This window comes from Anser brachyrhynchus, assembly GCF_964034855.1.
Source record: "Anser brachyrhynchus genome assembly, chromosome: 1".
Taxonomy (NCBI): domain Eukaryota; kingdom Metazoa; phylum Chordata; class Aves; order Anseriformes; family Anatidae; genus Anser; species Anser brachyrhynchus.
The window spans coordinates 111998963-112020709 of record NC_137694.1 but is presented as its reverse complement, the minus strand read 5'-3'; the positions used below and the strand labels follow the sequence as shown (position 1 = coordinate 112020709).

The 21747-nt window shown below is 38.3% G+C and overlaps 2 long non-coding RNA genes across 3 annotated transcripts in view; both read left to right on the top strand.

Annotated features, from left to right (window-relative positions):
* The first annotated feature begins 7570 nt into the window (after positions 1 to 7570).
* Positions 7571 to 17083, top strand: LOC308181719. Its single transcript, XR_013941560.1, has 3 exons — positions 7571 to 8930; positions 10215 to 10313; positions 16940 to 17083. It is a non-coding gene; the product is annotated as an uncharacterized lncRNA (long non-coding RNA).
* A 282-nt stretch (positions 17084 to 17365) lies between these two features.
* Positions 17366 to 21747, top strand: part of LOC308181699 — a 38387-nt gene continuing 34005 nt past the window's right edge. For both annotated transcript variants that reach the window (XR_013941550.1, XR_013941551.1), the window contains exon 1: positions 17366 to 17564. This is a non-coding gene — a long non-coding RNA (uncharacterized lncRNA). The remainder of the gene's footprint in view (positions 17565 to 21747) is intronic.

Below are 21747 nucleotides of genomic sequence, written 5' to 3'. Positions count from 1 at the left end.
TCTTGGTGGTCCTCCGTGACCTTGCTCTTTTTTTTTTTTTCTTTTTTTGTGCCTTTCTTTTGAATTCTGGTGAATCCAATAATTATTCCCTCAATCTCCTAGCTGTGGTCTTGTTGAAACAGCCTAGCTGCTAGTCTTCAACACATCCAGGACACAGAGTGTGTGCAGGACCCTCAGGTTCTTCTCAGCAGAGCTAAGCTATTCAGACATTCTATCTGCAGACTTTACTTGGCTGCACTGGCTGCACTGTCAATCCATCCCAGGTGCAGAAATTCACACTTCCTGTTGTTGAATTTCATGATGTTCCCCTTGGCCCATTCCTGGAGTGCTTCTGAGTAGCATCCCTTTCATTAGGCCTATCAGTTGCATTTTCTGGTTTGGTGTTGTCCTAGACTTGGTAAGTGTGTGCTCCATCTTCTCCTTCAGGTCACTGATAGATATATTAAATAAGGCGGATCCCAACAAAAAGTCCTGGAGGAACTCCACTGATAACTGGCCTCCAATCAGGGTTCACTGGCCTCCAGCTGTCATCCTTTGAGACTGAAAAGTCAGCCAGGTTATCACCTATGTAAAAGTCACCCATTCAGTCTGCATCATCCCAACTTGGATACATGGGTGCCATTAGAAACAATTTCAAATACAATAGAGGAGTTGAACTCAAATTCACTACTGGCATCATATGAAGATGGACTGACAACCTGATTAAGATTATGTTAAATTAAAAACAGCTGTAGACTGAATTTCTCAGGGCATTCTGAAAACTTAATTACAGTTCAGTATACTGTATAGTGTTTTATTTTGTTTTGTTTTATTCCCTCACAAAAATTCTGACAGGAACCAGAAATCAGCTGCTATTTGGAGGTCCAGTAGAAAAACCTCATATGATTAATTTCCCACTTGTCATTAAGTAGTTTATATCCTACACTCTGGATTTGTGCAAAATATGATTATGTATAATAATAAATAACAATGATATTTAATGAAGAAATACTCCCAACTTTTCCCAAATGCTGAGATCTGTGTACCTCCAACAAAATTTAGTGGATTTTCCAAGCTTCAAATACTGGTATTACTCAGAACAGCATTTGCCCCGTTTCTTCCTCAGTATCTATTTCTTGAGACCTGGCTTTTATCATTTGGGTGATTTTTTTCTCTGTTATTCTTCTTAATTAGTAGAAAACTCTTAGACTCTGTATCCTGTAGAGTATGAGTTAGAAGTGTCCCATACTCTGTAATAAATGGTTAATACAGGACGGATAATGTCTCGTGATCAATATGGAAGGGAATGTTTCACTTTCCAGCTTCTCTCATTAGCGTTTTGGAATTTTAAGTTGCCAAATTAAAATGATGACAGGAATTCACAATTTCTTTATGAGAGTTCAGGTATGAAAATTAATTTCTCTAGTACTCTCTCTTAACATCCTCGCTGGAATTAAAGTCTTCAGAGACCAATTATTGATCTCATTGTATATTGTTAGTCTTCTGTCCTTAGCATCATGTAGACCAGAATTTTTCTGTGGCATTTCATCTATTGGATAGTTAAAGAGCGTACAACATGACATTCCTCCATATAATTTACAAATGTTTATGTATATTGCTTGAAATACTATGCAAATAAAAAATAACTCCACAGAATTGTCATGATTTATAAAACATATATTGGGATCTGGAAGCCTATTTTGCAGGTCAGCTATGCAGAGCAATACATACCAGGACTAAAATTGAGTTTGACTTGTGTTAGTGCTAATTAGCTACAGGCTAACAGCTATGCAAGAAAATCCAGAAGCTCTCATGTACTCAGAGTAATGAAACAGCTCAGAGTCCAAATATTGCTATTAAGGAGCTGAACTTAATGCTTCCCTTTTCAGCCCCACTACTCCACATTAGGAGGCAGTGTAACAGAAGATAGATATTACTATTTTAGCTTCTTGTTCTCTTAGGCCAAGCTTCCAGAGAGAGATATCAGTAAAAGTGAGACACAGCTAAGCTATCAAATCACATACATTGCTTCCTGAAGGATTCTGGCTTTTTTCTTGGTGGTCTCCTGTTCTAGCTCAAACCAGGCTGCAGATGAACCCTTTAGTAGATTTGATTATGTCCTGTTACTGCTCACATAACCAATATAAACACTTCTAGTATTTTGAATGAGATTTAAAGAAATGTGATTATAGAGATTAGTTCATAGAGACCAGGAATAAGTGACTCAGAAAGGATGGGTGAAAGGTAAACAGATGTTTACTGGATAACGGTTCATTGAGTGCATGCAGTTCTGTACAGCACAGGGATATGTTTCCTTCAAACATGTTCTTTGGCACCCTGATGTTAATGTCCCCTATGGCCAGATCTAAAGACTTCATCTGATTGGCGATGAAAAAAGATGGGCCACACAGGAACCTGTGAATTATCCTTATTTAGGTTCCTTTAGAATGATTGGGCTCAAAAATGTGCTGCAAGTCTTTACAGTGTGACCTCACGCACAGCCTAGATTTGTCCAGATCAAACACTCGTGTTGAATTTCAGTCTGAAGAGTACTTTGATTTGATGCTCTGAAAACTTAAATGTTTATTTTTTCCTCCCTCTTGTCAAATCACATGGAGTAAGTTCTTGAATTTCTCCGTGGTTGTGAGAGAATAAAAGTATTCTAAGGGCCAGATATGTTAGGAACTGGCAGAGCTCCATTGACTTGCTAAGGTTATGCTGTCCCAGCATTCATAAAGGTCAGATGGTTACAGACTAGTGAGAGCAACATGACATTTAGGTCTTTGGCCATATTCCAAATTCATGTGGTCAGCATTGCGTGTTTTGTTTTTTTTTTTTTTTTTCTTCCAGAAATTGGAGTTTATTCACTTATATCTAGATGCCCTTTGTAAATATTCAAGATAATCTTTTAAAATGTGGCCTACTTAGATAGCAAGCCGGAACACTTGGCTTGCCAAAATGTGTCTGTGCTTTAGACTTATAACACAATAGCTTTGTATGAAGTCTTTCTTCCTTAGTAATTTTGCCCATGTAGCTTTTAAAGTGAGAATACTTGAGAATACCAGCCTCAAAAGTATGTGAGCAAAACGGAACGTGTGCCACTGAAATCGGTAGTTGTCATGACAGTGGATAACAGGGGATGCTTGTGAGCCATCATGCAGGTTAACTAACTCTGGATACAAAGGAAATAAGAAAAGTATTCACTGAAAGATTGTTACAGCTTCTCAATGACATTTCTGAGGATGCAGGTGAAGTTTTTCTCTAACTTCACCTGAAATTACAGACTGAGAGAGCTGGGATGTTGGGACCTATCCTATAGAACAGCAACACCTCTCTTAGAGGCCTCATTTTCTTGAAGATGACCATAATTATTTACATGAAATTTGGTTTGTCAAAAGAAAGTGTGAAAGAGGCTCATTATTCCAGGATTTCCTGGATAAAACAGCTTTTGGATTCAACTGCTGATAGGAAAAAAAACTAATGATGAGTATTTGTACAATGTAAGAGCACTTTCTCCTCCTTTCATTTGGGAACTCTTCTCCTTTCACTTTGGAACTTCCTTCACTTGGGAACAACTCTCTCTCTCTCTCTCTCTGTCTCTCTGTCTCTCTCTCTCTGTTTCTCTCTCTCTCTCTGTCCCCGAGTTCAGCTGAACAGCAGCCAAACTCCATCACTCACTTATCTCATTAGTCTTTTATAAAGGGCAAGACAAACAAGTGAGCAATGCTGAAGGTTTTCATTTCAGGGGAAAAAAAAAAATAATAATTCCCTGTGTTCTGAGATGCAGTTGGAAAGACTGAACTTTACGTCAATCTAAGCAACACAAGAAAATAGAATATTTAGTATTTCAGAACATAATGAGAATAGGAACAGGAGAAGAAACTGGTTTGGTTTACCTCTTCAGAGACATTTTAGTAGTGTAGCAGAAAATAATGGCTGGAATTTTTAAAGCTTATGAATAAATTTGAAGCATATTTTTCTGGAAAAGAGTATCTCTGACTCCTTCCATAAGGAAAACCTGAGGAACTTTCTCTATAACTCCTACATCCAAGCCCATAACATCTGACTCTTCGTTCCTAGGCTCTGTAAGACATAAATAGGCAGTGACATTTAAAAACAAACAAACAAACAAACAAACAAACAAAACACCTAAATATAAATCTACCTCCATCTTTCAACATTTAATACAAATGCAACTCTTGGTATTTCAGGAGTTTTCTTTTATGAACCCTGTTAAAAACACTCTAGCAAAACTGATACGACTTTTTTCTGTGTACCTTTTCTCAACAATCTTTCCTTACTTATATAGAAATACCACATAAATAACCCAAACACCATCCAATATCATTCTCATTGAAATAATAATAAATCCACCTTCCTTTTAGAATCTTTTTGGCAAAATTATACTGCTGCATCTTTGGTTGATTTCAAATATTTTAGCTGTGGTAGAGATTTTGTTGCAAAGTTTTGCACAAAACTTTACACCTCAGTTTTGTACACGGTCTCAACAAAGCTGCTAAAAGTCTACCACTTGTAGTTAGATGAAAGCATGTAGATCCTTTAAGCACAAAAGAATAACACAGTGAAGGATGTAGAAGGATGATGGTCACTATCTCCTGCTCTGTTAAAGGAAGTCTTTATGTCTAGTAGTTGCACACTGAATATAAATTCACTTATGTGTTTTGAAGAATACATAATTTATTCTAAAAGTTCCCAGTCCTTAGATGATGTGTGCCTGCTTCAAATGGAGATGGGCAAGTGATGAATTATAGCAGTCTCAAATGCCTGAAAGCAAAACCTGATGCTGTTTTTGATCTTTTAGTTCAGTAAAACAGTCACTAATGGGAAGCAGGCCTTAGTATACATTGCTTTATTATAGAAAACTACAACAGGAGTCCTGAGTCCTAAAATATATCAAATGTTAAAGCAAGAGCATAAACGGTAAATCAAGTTGCATTAAACTTTCATAATTTATGTACTATGCTATCAGTCCTCTGTTTAGTCTTTTCTTCATGTATGTATATTGTAGTTTGGCTAGAGAAGCAGGAAGAGAAATCTCAGCAGAGATTTGCCATATGAATCTGTGTTTGACGTAATTAGAAGTGGTGCCACTTCCATTTCTGATGCAATAGAAAGTTTTTGGAATCCACAATGTTCCCTATTTGGAGTTCAAGCCAAAACTGACTTATGTGATCTTTATTCTGGAAAGATACACAAAGGATAAGTTTATATAACATACTGTGTTAGTAACAGAGCAATGTGGTTGCTATATTTGCATTATAACTTTGCCTTCTTGTTTCTTCATGTAACAGGCACCATAAAATCAACATTTAAAAGGATAGTCTGAAGACAAAACACTTCAAGTGCAAAGTGGTTTTGCTGGTCTACCATTTCATTTAAAAAAATAGGAGAACTGACTTTTGTCAGTTGATTCACGTATTGCTGTATCTGTGTGCTGGTTCCCAGCCTGCTGGCAGCTTGACTGAGTGATTGCCAAGTTCACATCTGCTGCAGATGTTGTCACCTCTACTTTCTGATGCCTCTTGCTCTTGCTGTCTTGAGGAACTGTGACAGGGTATTGTCACACTGGCACAAGGCTTGTCAGTAACAGAGGCAAAAATAAATGTTGTTATACAAAGACAAAAATTCAGAATCGTGCTTCTCATGGAATAGGAAGCAGTGGGGAAGGGGAAAACAGGAAGAAAATGAGACCTGGAAAGTTAGGCTCACAGGTCCTGTCGCTGTTGGAGGAGTATAAGAAGCAGCCATCACTGCTACTAAATGAAGCTGACCTTGATTCCTAAACTGACTTGTCACACGTAACTGCCCTGAATGGCAGGGACAGCAGCCAGCTCTGTTCCCAGGGTCCTGTGGAGGTACCTCATCCCCATGTACCTGCCTACTTTTCCTGTCCCGTCCTGTTGATAGTAACATCCAGTGGCAATAATGGAACTGAAAGCATGAGGAATGACATAAAAGAGGGGGGCTAGCCATAGCCCCTTGCAAAGTGTGCTAAGTGATTAAGCAACTGCTTTTGCAATTTCAAGCTGAAGTTAAACATAAGAGTTTAACGGTAGTGGGGACCAAAGCTCTGTTTTTACAACAGGAATTGATAATAGTTTATTGTTGTCTTTTTGTTTGTTTGTTGGTTTTGTTTATTTATTTAGCTCTACTGTTCTTCAGTATCATTCTGTGTGTCTGTACCCATCATTCATTGGGTCTCTGTACTGACAGGAGTCTATCTTTGTTATCTTTTCACCAGACAGTTTCATCAAAGGTGCATTTCAGAGGCTTTGGCATCAGTCTGACACCCCACACTTTTTTGTTGCCTACTGGCCAGAGCTGTCAATAGATAAGATGACGTGTTGCTGATGTTACATCTCTGCACAGAACATACAGTTAACATTGTGCTTGACTGTGTTTGCTTGGGGGAGCTCTCTGTTTTGTGTAGTAGCACCCTCCTTCAGAGATTTCAGGGAGGAAGGGATGCTCTTGCTCTCTCTCCTTTCTCCTCCATCAAGCTGGTTGCCCGTCACCAGCTGCGTGATGGCACCTGGGGATGGACCAACCTACCCAGTGCTGGCCCTGTGAGGAAAGCCACAGCTGAGGGAGAGGGAGTCTGAGGAACGTTTGAGGCCGATTGTTTAGCAGGAGCTCAGGGATGAGCTGGGGGGTCAGAATAACTCACATTTGTTGGTGTGTTAATGTCCAGCTCTGTTTAATATCAGAGGCAGCTGTAATGTTTGCACAAGACAGAATCTGAGCTGATCAGCGCTATCGTACTTTATCATGCAGGAAAAGGCCAGCAATGGCATTCTTGAATGGAAGTGTGGTTCTGCAGTATATAAACAAAAGCTAGTCAGAAATCTTGAACAATAATCACACTCTAAGTTGTTTCTTTTTTCTGTTTTTGTTTCAGGGTTTTCTGTATCCTTTTTAGTGGAGGGTTGTTAATTCCTGGTAGTGCGGGCCAAGAAAAAAGGAGCGAGCCTGGAAAAACCACATCCTCTCCTAGGACTAGAGTCTTCCCCTGGTTATGTGTGTAATTCCTACTACTCCACCAGCTATTGTGCAAGTGGAGCTAAGCACAGAACTTGACCTGCTGATTTTGCAAGCATAACTTAAAGTTTCATATGTACTCTTATCCTGTTAAGCAAACAACTGTTTGTACAGCAAAATAAATGCTCTCCGCTGAGCTGTCTTGAGCCTGTGATTGTTCACTGCAGCGTTTCTTCTGCTTCCCACAAAAACCTCTGTGTTTGACCACTGGGTGTCAGTGAAAGACTGTGAAGTGTTTTTTCTGTAATTTTTAAATGTACATGAGTTACTCCCGGTTCTGTGGGTGTTCTTTATTTAAGGTGGCCTGGGCAATTTTAAGCTGATTGACATATACACCAGGAGTGTATGATTATTGGGAAAACCATCTCAGACCAGTAAATTGTTCCTGAATTGCTTCATTAATCTATACAAAATAAACCATACTACCATGGGCAGTTAAAAAAAAATAAAATCGTATTTATTTATTTATTTATTTATTTATTTTCTATTTCAAGTAAAACCACTACTCCCAACATACTACAATCAGAGGGTAGAAGGCTGTTGTATTTTACTATATTCATATTCCTTGTGCATTAGGCACCAAGCACAACTAGAAGGTTCAGTCCTGAAAGGTGCTGGCATTAAGAACAATGTATCAGTAGGATAATACTCATGTAGGTGTATGAGAACTAAGGATGCTCCTCACCATAGAGTCAAACATATTTTTAAAGCTTTGCCCACTTTCACCAAGGCTGGTGTTAATTCTCTGGCAGACTGATGAGAACTAAGGCAATGTGTAATATAAGATAAGGTGCAAGCTGAAAAGAAAATGCCAGCTTTATTTAAATGGGGAAAAATAGCTTAATTGAATGGAATGGCAATGGTATGAATCCATGTAGCAGCACCTGCATTTGAGCCATTGATTCCACCTATAAATATTTCAGTGGTGTAACAGCATTTTACAAATTGTTGGAAGGAACCCCAAGAGTTTTGGAAACCCGGCAGAAAACAAATGGCCTTTCGGTGCTGGGCAGGTATCACAAGCGTTTAGGGCAATGTAGTAAGCACATTAATTGTATCCTGCTGCTGAAATGATCTGCTGTCAAAAAACTGAGACTTTCAGTGTCAGGTTTGTCCTCTCTAGCCTTCAAAGTTCTATAGCCACTAAGTAAGCTGAATAATCAAATTCCTGTGATCTACTGCTACACACTGCTAGCATGTTTAGGAGGGTAGCACTGTCTTTGCTCAAATTCCATTCACATTTTTTAAGGTAAATTTGTAAAAAATAAAGCATAAAAAGGTTTATTTTAAAATTACCCATTGTGATGGTTGTTCCTTAGGGAAAAAAAAAATAAAAAAAATCTTCAGCAAACTCTTTGTCCATACTAATAAAAAATATACTGGACTTCTGTTTAGGGTATAACTGTAAAAGAACACAGCAAGATTTGAACAAAAAGTTTTCTTTTGCACACTGTGAAATGGAATTTCCCTGAATGGCTCTTCTAGGTATTTTTACTGTTTATGCAGTGAATATTAAAAGGCGCAGGAATTTGAGATCTCAATTGATATGTAATTGTAGTATGGGAGAGCTGCCCTTGGAGCAAAGATTTATCTAGACCGAATCTAGCATAAAAAACAGCTCAATTTCCTGCGCTGCAGGTATGCACAAGCTGTGCATCTAAACGAGGGAAATGTATATCCAAGCACTGCCGAATTTCTCGCTTTTTCTCTGCGCCACCGAACAGTGGCACCTCCGCCTCCCCGGGGTTAGGACTTGGCCGCTAGAGGCCCTTCTGCGCCCGCAGGAGGCAACGCAGCCATTTCACGGCGGCTGCGGCTGCCGCTGCTGCTGCTGCGAGGGGTTCTAGCGGAAACGAGGGGCAAAGTTTCCGTTTTCACTGATGTAATATCAGGTCTGCAGGTCAAAGGGAAGGTTTCTAGGCAACCAAAGACAATGTTATTTTGCTTATATTGACGATAATGAAGTTTTACTGAAACAATAATAATAATAAAAGAGCATTTTTGCTTTACTTAGAGTGAAGCTTAAGCTTTAGAAGCCAAAGTGTTCAGCCTGTACCTTTTTTAGGTGCTCCAGTGTATGAAAGCAATTAATTACATGCTTATGTTATAAAAATATTAGTCATATTTAAAAGTTAAAATGATGCTTGAAAAGTCAGGCTGTTCTGACAGGAGTCCTAGCATTTAATAATAATAATAGTAATAATAATAATAACAGCAACAATAACAACAACACTACTACTATGACTGCTACTACTACTGCTACTACTATTCCTACCACTACTACTAATTTTGTTTTGACAGTGAAATGTAAAGAGTCTTTACTGTTCCGTTATCATTTACAGCAGTTAGAACATTAAATACTTTTTTATTAAGATATAGGATTGAGAATGTTCTGTGTGTAACAAGCTCTCAAAAGTTTCAGATCATAGTCTATATATTTAATATCTTTCAACATTAAGGATTACAGATACACTGGAGCCACTGTGCATTTACCCACATGATTTTATTAGACCCAATCAGATCACATCACAAATTAGATTTGTATAGTGTCAGAGTACTAGCACTTTCAGAAAGATGCATCTTAAATTTGCAGACTAGAAAACTGATGTATATATTTTGAATTAGGTATTTCTTCATGCATATAAAATATGAGTTTTCAATAACAATGTCACAATGTATTATTGTTGTGCATTACCTCAACACTGTACTTCCATAATGACTTTAGAGATGAGTTTCCAATTCTAAGTGATATAAATTAAGGTCTAATTGTATCAGAGTTACATTTATTGTGAAATTTGAGTAGGCATCTCATCTCTGAAGTGGTACAGTACTCCCTTACCAGTCTGCCATGATTTATTTGTTTTCAATAAAAGATACCAATACAAAGGATAGGACAACCTGTGGACTAACGGGCTAATTCTCTAGTTTGAACTCATCCTGTGGTGGCGCTCAGCTTTAACATGGTGCTAATGAGAAAGCCAGTCTGAAGGACTGATTGCACTTACCACTGGTAATTGAGATAGGGTGGGCAGCAGCAGAGGCTGCCCCTAGAAGCACACATCCTCCTTCCGTCACCCCACATGCTGTCTCCAGCAGGCAGGGACAGAAGCAGGGTGGCTGCAGGGCAGCACCTATGGGTGATGCATTGCTGCATGGCTTTTTTGCTTCTGTTACAGAGGAGATGTGGCTCTGGGGTCATGGTTCCTTCTTGCTGGAAAGAGGACTATATGAATGGGGACATCAGGGTTACTCGAAGCTACTGTGTACGCCTGCAGGTATGTCTTACAGGGACATCTAAGGTTGCATCCGTGGCTTTGAGACAGCAAATGCAGTGTGTTAAGCATAACTGTGGTAAAGCTGTTGACCACATGTAAAAAGAGCACTTACAAAGCAGAACAAAAAAACTTAGTCTCCAAATTCACATCTTTTTGCACATTTTAGTAGAATACTTTAAAATTATGTCAGATTCTGCAGGATGAAGCAGTGTATATCAGTTATTTCCACAAAAAGCAATCACCTCTTGCTTTTTTTAGATGTCTGTGACTAAAGATTTTTATTTTACATTTTATGCTGAGGTCAACCATAGATAAAATCGGTGCAGAAATGAGTCATGGGTTTTCACAGTGAAGGCAATTAATCACTGGACCACCCTGACATGTGTTGTGGTGAATTTTTCATCACTAGAATTTTGTATAAAAATATTATACTTTAATATTTATTCCAACTAGATTTAATTTAGGAATGCCCCTTGAGCTGTGTCATACAGGAGACCAATCAAAGTCACTACAGTGGTCTCTTCTTGCCTTATGAGTTATGAATCATATGTTTCATTTTATTTTGTTTTTGCTACAGTAGTTATTTGAATTGTTTAATGTTTATATATTTATATTTATTTATATATATATTTATTTATATGTATTTAGTTTTTTGTTTTTTTTTTTCCCCCATAAAATTAAACGTTCTGTGGCGGTGGCATAAGTCATGTTTCCCTAATGCAAACAGCATAGAAACAATTATTGTCTTTGGCTACTTTAAGGCTAAATAAATACATCTTTTAATTAAATCTAAAGGATTAGTGAATGAAAAAGGAAATAAGAACACACATACAAGTAATTTTAAAAGATCAGAGATAGAGCCGGCTAACTTCAAAACATAATAATTAGGAGGGCCAAAGAAGTGGCTTAAGTTTAAAAATACAAGTTAAACAAAACAAAACAATACAACTCCATTTTCTAGTGTCATGTTAATTATAAAATAATAATTACGCCATGAAACTTGAGTAATACTAAAATCTGACACAGGCTGCAGTCTGATTCATACAATACTTTACTGTTTAATATAGGCAGTTTTGATTTAAAAGCATTTTAATATAAAGATATATGTGTGTATATACATATGTATGCATATATACATAAAAAATCACCTTAGAAAAAAGAATATTTCCAAAGAAATGATCCAATATTTTTTGAGGCAATCTTAATGTTTATTTTAATATAGTTATGTATATGAAGTATATACATATAATATTTACAAAGCAGAAAACATGTGAAGACAGTGTGTGGGTGTTTTCAGTGCTTTCCTCCAAGGGAAGAGAGGCCATAGCAAAGAGAGGCTGGAACTACACCATAAACAGCTTTTGGGTTATATGACCCATCCCCTGAGGCAGGAAGGGGCAACACTTCTATCTTGTTGACTAATGGGTTGATTGCAAACTAGACAGAGAGGAGGCTGGTCTGGATAAAGCAGGCTTCCTCTGGGAAGTGCCACATGTATTCAAAGCACATGGCACGGTGTCCTGACCTCTGAATCCCATATGTGCTTGGCAGAAGCACTCCATGGAAGGACATAAGGTGGCAGTGGCTCTTTCCTTCTAGTGCCCTGGGCTCTGGCAGAGACCCAAGAGCACCGTGCAACTGTCACTTGCCACGAGCAGCTACCCACCAGACGTAGAAGATGCTCGGCTCTTGTAAAATGGAAAATGGCATTGACAGGTGACGTTATTTTCTGCCTGCACTCGGGAGCAATCAATGCCTTCCTGAGGCACTTATCAACCCCCCTCACCCTTTAAGTGAAGAAAGTTTTGGGGGATAGGGTACAAGTCAAGAATTCAACCCTCTCTTCAAGGGCTCAGTATTCCATATAAATGGAATTTATAAATGTAATTAATACTGCTGAATTTACTGATGATGTGTGGATTGATAGGTACTGTGTAGGGACATAAGGAAGCTGTGTTTTTTTCAGTTTTTCTTGCTCATTTGCTATCTTTCCGTCATTTACTTTCAATTAAAAGATTTGTGGTAGTTTAGTTCAACTGCTATGGTATGAAGTTCCTGCTTCTCTAATTACAGTTGAGGAGGCAGCAGGGATAAAGAAGTAATCTTGTTGGTTTTGGGAAGGAATAACTATCTTATAGCAATCAATCTTTACTCTGAACTCTGTCATGGCCATTGAAGATTACTGTCAATGTGCCAAAAAGAAAAGAAAAAGAAAAAAAGAAAAAAAATGAAACAGTAAATTAATATTTGTATTTCAGTGTAACCTACTGAAATAATATTCACTTTTAAGAGTTTCCTTCAAGATCATTTGTTGCTAATGTATATACTTCTTTGTCTCAGTGGAAATAACATCTTCGTGAAGTGAATGGTTGGCTAGTAATACAGACCCGCCTCTGAGCGCAAATGCTCTGAAGGAGCTATAGGTCACAGCACTCAGGCAAGTAGTTGCACACAGAAGGGTTATTTTCTTGGGCTTTCATTTACCTTTTAATCCTCTTATTCTTTCCTTTGATGACTTTTTTTTTTTTTTTTTTTTTTTTTTTTTTTTTTTTACTGCTACAAAATGGTCCTTTCTTTGAAGAAGGATGTCATGCCTGCATGTCGTCCAGGTCATTTTATAAATAGTATAGGTAATGTGTGTTTAAAGCCTCATATTTGATTTGGTAAAGTTACCTCTTAAGCACACCACCTGAAATTAGGCTAGTTAATTGGCCGAACAGATTCCTTAGTGTTGTTTAAGACAGTGGGGCTGCTGCTGCTTCTCTGGCTATATAGTGGTTATATGGAATATAACCACTCTGGTCTCTGGAACATAGTGGTTAGCTGTACTTTTTTGTAAGAAGTGCAGGTGTAGATACAATGGGAAATTCTTTCATTGATTTTCTCGAACTGCTGGATAGGAAATCTACTCACATTACTTAAATTTAATGTCTTTGTGGTTCTAATTTGTTCAATGGCATGCACTTGAAATATTTATTTCAGCGTCTGTCTTTAAGATTCTGAAAACGCTTATTTCCTTGATTTATCTTACCCATACAACTGTGTCCATTGTTTTCTTTAAGGATGCTCATGTTGTTTTCATGGTCATATGCCGAGAAACTAAATTCTCCGTGACAACGTGTGCTATTCAACTACCTGAACTACCTGACCTTGGGTGTTCACTTGTGACACCAGAACACTTCACCCCAAGTAATTCAGACACTTGCCAGGAAAAAAAAAAAAAAAAAATATATATATATATATATATATTTAGAAGCTAATATTTGTCATAAAAATGCACATTTCAGATGGAAAAAACAAATCAAAACAAAACAAAAAACAGCTATATCATTAATATAGCCTCATCTCAATATAACTGTAAAATAGAAAAACATCATAGCATTGAGGTTCTTATGCTGAGAAATGACACAGAAGCTATCAGGAAATCTTAAATGAATGATGTCCAGCTGAAAAATGTCTTTTCTTAGACAGCACTTAGAGAATATCTCATCAGGCTGGAATACAATGAAATAAGAAGGCAAGATGATAGCCAAAATTTTCAGCTGTGGGACAGTTCGTAGAACATGTTGAATTCACATTTTACCATTTTTGATTCCTGTCTTTATACATTAACCTCTTTGTGTAGAGGTTTGTGCAGTCATTTGTACATATTTGTAGAATGAATAACAGTGTCTGTATGTTTCCTGATTTAGAAGCAGTCCATATAATCTCATTCAAATAGGTATTTTCATCACAGATTAGTAATTAGCTACTTCACTTTAAAATGAATTTGAATTTATTTGAGTAGTGTTTGAATCTATAGCAGTGATAGCATGAAACTAAAGATTATAGTCTGAATGGTTCATTGCATATGCTCTTTCTTCTTTCACAAGCATAGGAGCCTATGTTATTTTGAAGTATCCCCTGGTCTCTGTTGGTCTTTCTGTTGAGAGTGCACTGGCCTCTCTCCCTTTAAGCCAGTAGACCTAAGTCCTCTTTCAGTTAAAGGACAGATTAATCAGCATAAAGTCATAACTCCTTTGTGTCAGTCCATCAAAAATAGCTACCATTAACACAAACAGAGCATCATCTATATCAAGATTCCTTTGCCTTTCCTACAACAAAGATGCAGTTGGGAGAGATAGACTACAGTTAGGATTCTCCATCAGGAAGTGGAAAATACGCATTGCTGAATAAAACAAAAAGAACACACCTAGAGCAGGTTTTTTCCTACTCAGTCATGGCTAATACTCATCAAAACCAGTGTTATGAAAAATGTAAATAGAGTTTAAGGTGGAGAATAGCTCACTTAAAAAAGTCAGCAAATGCCTCACAGAGCTGCAGATGAAACCCTAACCTATCCTGCAGGTGAGATTGCCAATGCAGATGCATAAGCAGATGCTCTCCAATATAGTTTGCTTGTTCAGAAGAAAATATGGATATGGATATTTAAACCAAAATTATAATAATAATAAAAATCTTGCTCTGAAAACCCCATAAGTGTATGTCTGACTTGTAAAATGTGAGTCTAAGTGATGGTTTTCCATTTGAGAGTAGAGGAGTAGAGGTGCCAGTAGATACTGGCCTTAGAAGTGGTGGCTCCTGGTCTGTTTTCAGTCAGTGATTTAATCTGAAATAACCTTTGTGCTACCAGTGACATCTGCACAACAGTTGCTCTATTCTTTTCTGTGAATATTGTGCAAATATTTATTAAGATCTTCTGGAGAGAGTACATAAAGACTGTACAGTCAGAGAAAAGAGGAAGGAAGCCCCTTTATACAGTGACAAGACATTTGCTGTACCACCTAGAAATTTAACTGACTAAGAAGAGTTAATTTTGTCTTTCAGCCTGGGAACAGACTTACATACCTCAGACAAAACTAAGATGTGCAGGGGGTGACCCATTTTTTCTTTATGGAAAACTGAGCTGGTTTTTTGGTCCAAAATGACAACGCTTCCATGCTGGGAGGCAGCTTGCAAACATCTTGCTTCTTTCCACAGTGGCCTGCAACCCAGCTAAGAACAGCTGTTTCTGTAGGGGTTGAAATGCACCAGCAAAGTTCATCCCTTCTGCTTCTGTCTCACATTTCAAGTACCATCTCTACCCCTGAAATCTGTATGGCACCACTCAAGCCTGAAAACCTGGGCTTTCTTGTGCACCAGTCTCCATCTGCAATCACTGTCGCAGCACAGGATGATGCTGCGGAGGGACAAACTCAGAGACCCTTCACATTTTCCCAGTGTAAGTCAGGTTTTCTATACAACACAGTGTTGTGCTGTGCACAGCTATTGACTTGGGCCTGAGGTCAAAATAGTCGAATTCAAGCTTTGGTGGGTTAATGTAATTCTTCCTTCTCACACAGCATGGGTGTGCTGCTGTCCCAATACAGCCATCCCACTGTGGGTTTGGGACCTAATGCAGTCAGTATTATCTTGTATATCTCTACTTAATGCTTCATTTCACTAATATTTCAGCATTTTTTGGATCAAAAGCTCTTTAATATTAAAAACAAAAAAAGAAGATTTCTAAGCAATTTCTATTAGTTTTGCTCTCAGTAATCACTATGGGTTAATTTCTTCATTAGCAAAATGGAGTAATGCCATTTAGTCATGCTGCCAAACTGCTTTATAGTCTGGAAGTATGAAACATTAAACACGCATGAAACAGTATTAACCTTGTAAGCTCATCTGGGCAAGAATTGCATCCAGCTTTGTTTGTTCTAAAAATAACGTTTTTCTTAAAAGGGATTAAAGTTCCTTGAGTGCCATCCTCCCCTGCCAAAGCAAACCCATAAAAGAAAAGAGATGCCAAGCAATGGAACCCTTCTTACTGATATCCTCTCACAGCATATTTTCCTTGATGAAAAGATTACATCTTTTCCAGGAATTTTTGCCTTCTTCAGATAAAGAAACACAGCACACTGAACATGTTAATCACTTTTGCTGGCTATTGCGAATCCTGCCTTAAAACCTCAGAAATGCTGGAGTACTGAGCCCTGACAGATGGTCACAGGCGGTGTGCAGTGTGTTTATCTGAGGATGAAGTATGAAGTCATATGTATGTGTGTACGTCTGTGTTGCATCTTCACTGTGCGCCTCTTGCTCACCCTTGAAATATCAGCTGACTGAGTCATAAGCAAAGTACAATAAGGAATTTACCATGCTGTTTTCATTAAAAATAGTGTCCCATTCTCAATTATTACACCCAGTTTTTCTCTTTTCGGGTAGCTGTGCTCTGAACTCAGGGTGGATTGTGTGAGCACAGGCATTTTCAAATGCAAAAAGGAGGCCTCAAACAACATCTAAGCCTTCAGACTGCTGGACAAACTGTTAGAAATTTGTGCATCCACTAAAGCAGTTAGGTCTTGATTCTGTTCATGTCTTCTAAAAGTCCGTATGCCTGCTCTGTCAAAAAGGGGAATACTGAGGGAATCCACAACTGCATTTAAAATATGTATTTTGTTAATAATATACTACAAGCTATCATTATCAGGGCATAAACAGAGTATTAAATGGGATTGCCAGAAGGAGAGGCTGCTTTTTATTAACCACTAACAGGATGATTGCCAAAAACAGAAGTCATAATCATATGAGAGAACTCCAGTTCCTCTTTCATAAGTTGATAGTGGTATTCTTTTTCTTTTTAGCCTTTTGTTCCTGTATGTCTGGAGCACAAATTATTGCACTTCTATGGTGCAGTATGCCATACAATGAATCTTCTTGAACAAGAAATGAGAAGAAACTCCACTTTTTACTGAAAGAGAAGTTGGAATGCTCTGGCCTGTCCACATCCCTTGTCTTGTAAATGATTGATATTACTGTGGTTTCATGCAGTAAAATAATCACTCATGGAGGAAAACAGGCTCTGTCTAAAGAAACACAGTCTGAACAAATCATGGTGTAAATAATACTGTGTTTGTCGTCAAGTGTGGCTGGGAAAAGGTCAAGTGATGCCAAACTTTACTGTAAACTGTTAGGGAACAGGATGAGTTTGGATGAGCAGTTGGCAAGCTGGACAAGGCTTGTAAAAGTGAGAGTGGGAAGCTACCTTGGCAGCATGCAGGTGAGGGGAGGCACAGAATTCTGATAAAGGCTTTCTCTAGATCAGAAACATTTCTGCATTAGCAAAATTTTGTTCTCTTGAGGAAAGAAGTGTATTATGTTCTCATGTTAATTAACAGTTAAGTTACTTTTATGAGGCAAACCCTTAAACTGTACAGTAATGCAATTACTGAAAGATTTCCCTGTGGAAGGAGGACAAGTCTTGCAGTGGTGAGTTTTACTATTCTTCAAGTACTGTATTGGCTTCATTTTGCTTTATGCTTCTAATTGCATAATCTCTGAATGGTGACACTTAACTTTGCAGATCTGTTCTTATTCTGAGGAGCAAAGCCTTAATCACAGTATTAAAAGCCTTTTCATTAATTCAGAAGCTTCTCAAAACACACTGGGAACAATTTTACAGGACACAACTGCATGTTGCAATCACTGGCTCACTTTTCTAAACGTGAGGGTGAGTGCAATTACACTCTAACAGTAAAGTCTCAAATTGTATTTAAACACTTTACATTTTAAGAAATATATATATTAAAACCTATTGCATGACAGTGTAAGAAAAATATCAGTAAGATTTATTTGAAAACAAGCAAAAGACTGTGGTTGTTTTGTTGTTGTTGCTATTTCTTCTTGTTTTTATTCGTTTATTTATTTTAATTGAAGGGTAACAGGATAATTGCCAGATAACTACCTTGAAATACCTTGAAAGTCACACTTCAAGCTGCTTTATCACCTAAGTACTTCTGAAGTTATCAAATATTGTGTAATTCTGGTTTGTAGAACAGTTTTAATACTGTCTCATGAAAACAGGCTGTGCACAGTGAAAATTGCCTGCATCTATATATAGAAATGTGTCCCTTAATAGAGACCTGCAGTAAACTGAGAATTTGGCTCATTAGAAATACAACACTAAAAATGGAAGTCATTAGAGAAGTCATTCAAGAGCTCTTGAAAATTAGAGGTCTCTGGCCTGTAGTTCAGAAGTTAGTGCTACATTCAGATTAAACCATAAAGGAATATATTAGACAGATTATATCAAAACATTAGTGATCCCAATGGTTTTAGGAAGATCTATGAAATACTGTCTCTGGGTTGTTTACCCTGCATAGGAGAGGGATTTAAACTAGAAAAGTGAGCCTGACATTTTAACCAAAGTCTACAAGAGTCAATTAAAAGATTTACATCATCTTCAGCAGGTGTGTTGTCAGCCATTAAGACAGAGTAAGATTTGACTGTTTAATTAGTATAATACAAGAAAAAAAATAGTTGTTACGCAAGTTTAACACTAAAGCTATAAATTAGAGTTATACAGTCACTATTTGATGACAACCATTATTTCAACTTTGTCAGTGTTTGTTACATATGACCATTTAAACCCTTCTATTACAGAACATTTGTTTTGAGAATGTTTGATCTCCAATTTTGGTTTTTAATCTATGTATTGCCTGTACAAAGCTACAAAATTGCATGTTAAAAATCAATTTGAACTTTTCGGATACAATGTGCAAATGCTATTCTCCTTATGAAATCTGTAAACAAACCACAGTGGTACCTGTCAAAACATTAAAATAGTGAGTGTCCAAGACTTGTGTAAGCACCATACAGCTAGCCTAAGTTTTGTCCAGGTGTGAGTTCAAGGGCAGCGTTGTACAAAGTGCAGCAGACCAGTCCTTGTGCTGCTGGCTGTGAACAAGCTGTTACAGCACAGGAGACATGCAGCAGAGCTGGTGACACTGAACTTTTTTTTTTTTTTTTTTTTTTTTTTTGGTCAGAGGAACGGAGCGGGCACTTCTAGAGGATTGATCTGACCTATTTTAAGCGTATATTCAAGTGAGATGAATCATGTTCCTTTCTACAGAAACTCTATAGGCTCTCCACTGACTAGTTTAGGTGCAGGATATTGTTGTAAAACTCTAAAGATGTTATTGCAGTAGTGTATTTCTACATTTAAAGCCCTAGGGTACAGACTGCCAAAGTGTGGATCTTGAGCTGTTTTCATTTTACCTTCAAGCCTGGCTTACCTGTATGGCCAACACAATTCAGCTAGAAAGGGACCTGTGCAGCCAGTCTCACAAAATTGCTTCTGGGTTATCACCATTCCTTAATTTGAAAGGAAATTCACAAATGTCTCCACCTGTACTATGAGCTGTATGCATTTCAAAGTGCATTCCACAGATCTGGTTCCCTCATTGTCCTCATCAGAGGACTCCTACATTTGGCTCCTTCTTTGCCTGTGTTCTCCCCTCCAAAAGACAGAGAAAGAAATAGGGAGAAAAAAAAGAAGCCAAGAAGCAAGCAAGGAAGGAAGGAAAGAATGAAAGTGGCCTCACGGCATGATGGCGCACACACAGATTCACTGACTTAACAGTGTAGACACGGTTTCTGGAACTAGCTGAATGATGAACCTTAGCTTGCTTCGGAGCTAAAGAACAATAGCCATAGCCAAATTATGGACCATTCCCAGACAGAAGCCTTCACTTGCTTCCTTGAATGAAATGGTAAATATTTTGTGACTGCAGGCTGTATGAAGATTTTTCCATGCAGCTCAGAGGGGCAGAGAAATTGGCCACTCCTCTTGTTCTAATGCGTTGAAATCAATGGAAGTTTTGCTTGGAAGCTAAATGCAGAACTTGAGCCAATCTAAGGTTGTGAATGAAAATGTCTTCCAAAGTATTTTAGCCACTCTGCTAATGGAAAATGCAAATTTGTTTCTTAAATACAATCCTCATGTGCATACTGCTATTTTCTAAATATTCAACTAAAGAGTTTCCCATGCATCTTTTAAATAACTCTATCATAGCTTATTTTAACTCTCCCTTTTTAGCATTTTTTTTCTAAGGATTCAGCTTGAGCGAAAATATCTTCTGCTGGAGAATCCCAACCTCAAGGACCATGGGGTGTGAGGAACCCAGTCTAGACTGTATGTAAGGCCTCTTAATGGTATTTCCAAAGTAACAAGCCTTTGCTCTTGAGAGCATCTGACGTATTCAGGTTTTACTCTGAAGCATCACTTTTACTCAGAGAAGTCAGGCTCTTTTTTCAATATTTTTTCCCTAGGGTTAGTTCTTCTCAGGAAAATTTTGGTCAGCCAAGACTTTGGTGGAAAAGACTTTCTATTTAAAAAACTCAGACTTTTTTTTTCAGCACAGTCAGGCTCACTAATATATATATATATATTTAATTATGACATGAATTTTCAATATTTTATATTCATCTGTAGCACTTAGACAAAATTGTATTTATTTCCATGCTTTCAGTTTTCATGGAATCACTTGTTTGGCCTAGCATACCTTTAAAACTTTCCAACTTCCATGGATAGAGAGATCATTACAAGCTCTTTTCCATTGATTTGGAAAACATTTTATTAATCCTATAATAATAATCATAATAATCATCATCATCATCATAATTAAAGACTTCATGTTTTTGTTCATTTTGTTTGTTTGTTTTTCAACTCTGAGATCTTTCCCTCTCTATTCAGTTTTATTCTCCTTGCCTTTGCAAGCTTTCTGTATTTGGCACGGAAAATTAGGCCACCTGTTCAACTACATAGTAATTTATTGTACTGATGCATTTTACAGAATCACAGAATTGTAGGGGTTGGAAAGGACCTCCAGAGATCATTGGGTCCAACCCCCCTGCCAAAGCAGGTTCCCTAGAGCAGGTTGCCCAGGTAGGCGTCCAGGCAGGCCTTGAATATCTCCAGAGAAGGAGACTCCACAACCTCCCTGGGCAGCCTGTTCCAGTGCTCCGTCACCCTCACTGTGAAGAAGTTCTTTCACATGTTGGTGCGGAACTTCCTGTGCTCCATCTTGTGGCCATTGCCCCTTGTCCTGTCCCCACAAACCACTGAAAAGAGGTTGGTCAAATCCCTCTGTCTCCCACACTTCAGGTATTTGTCAACATTGATAAGATCCCCTCTCAGTCTCCTTTTGTCAAGACTGAGCAGACCCAGGTCTCTCAGCCTTTCATCATAGGGGAGATGCTCGAGGCCCCGTATCATCTTTGTGGCCCTCCACTGGACTCTTTCCAGGAGATCCCTGTCTTTTTTGTACCAGGGAGCCCAGAACTGGACACAGTGCTCCAGGTGAGGCCTGACCAGGGCAGAGTAGAGATGGAGGATCACCTCCCTTGACCTGCTGGCCACGCTCCTTTTAATGCACGCCAGGATCCCATTGGCCTTCTTGGCCACCAGGGCACACTGCTAGCTCATGGCCAACCTGTCGTCCACCAGGACCCCCAGGTCCTTCTCCTCAGAGCTCCTCTCCAGCAGGTCGTCTCCCAGCCTGTACTGATACATGCAGTTATTCCTTCCCAGGTGCAGGACTCTACACTTGCTTTTGTTAAACCTCATCTGGTTTCTTCCTGCCCATCTCTCCAGCCTGTCCAGGTCTTGCTG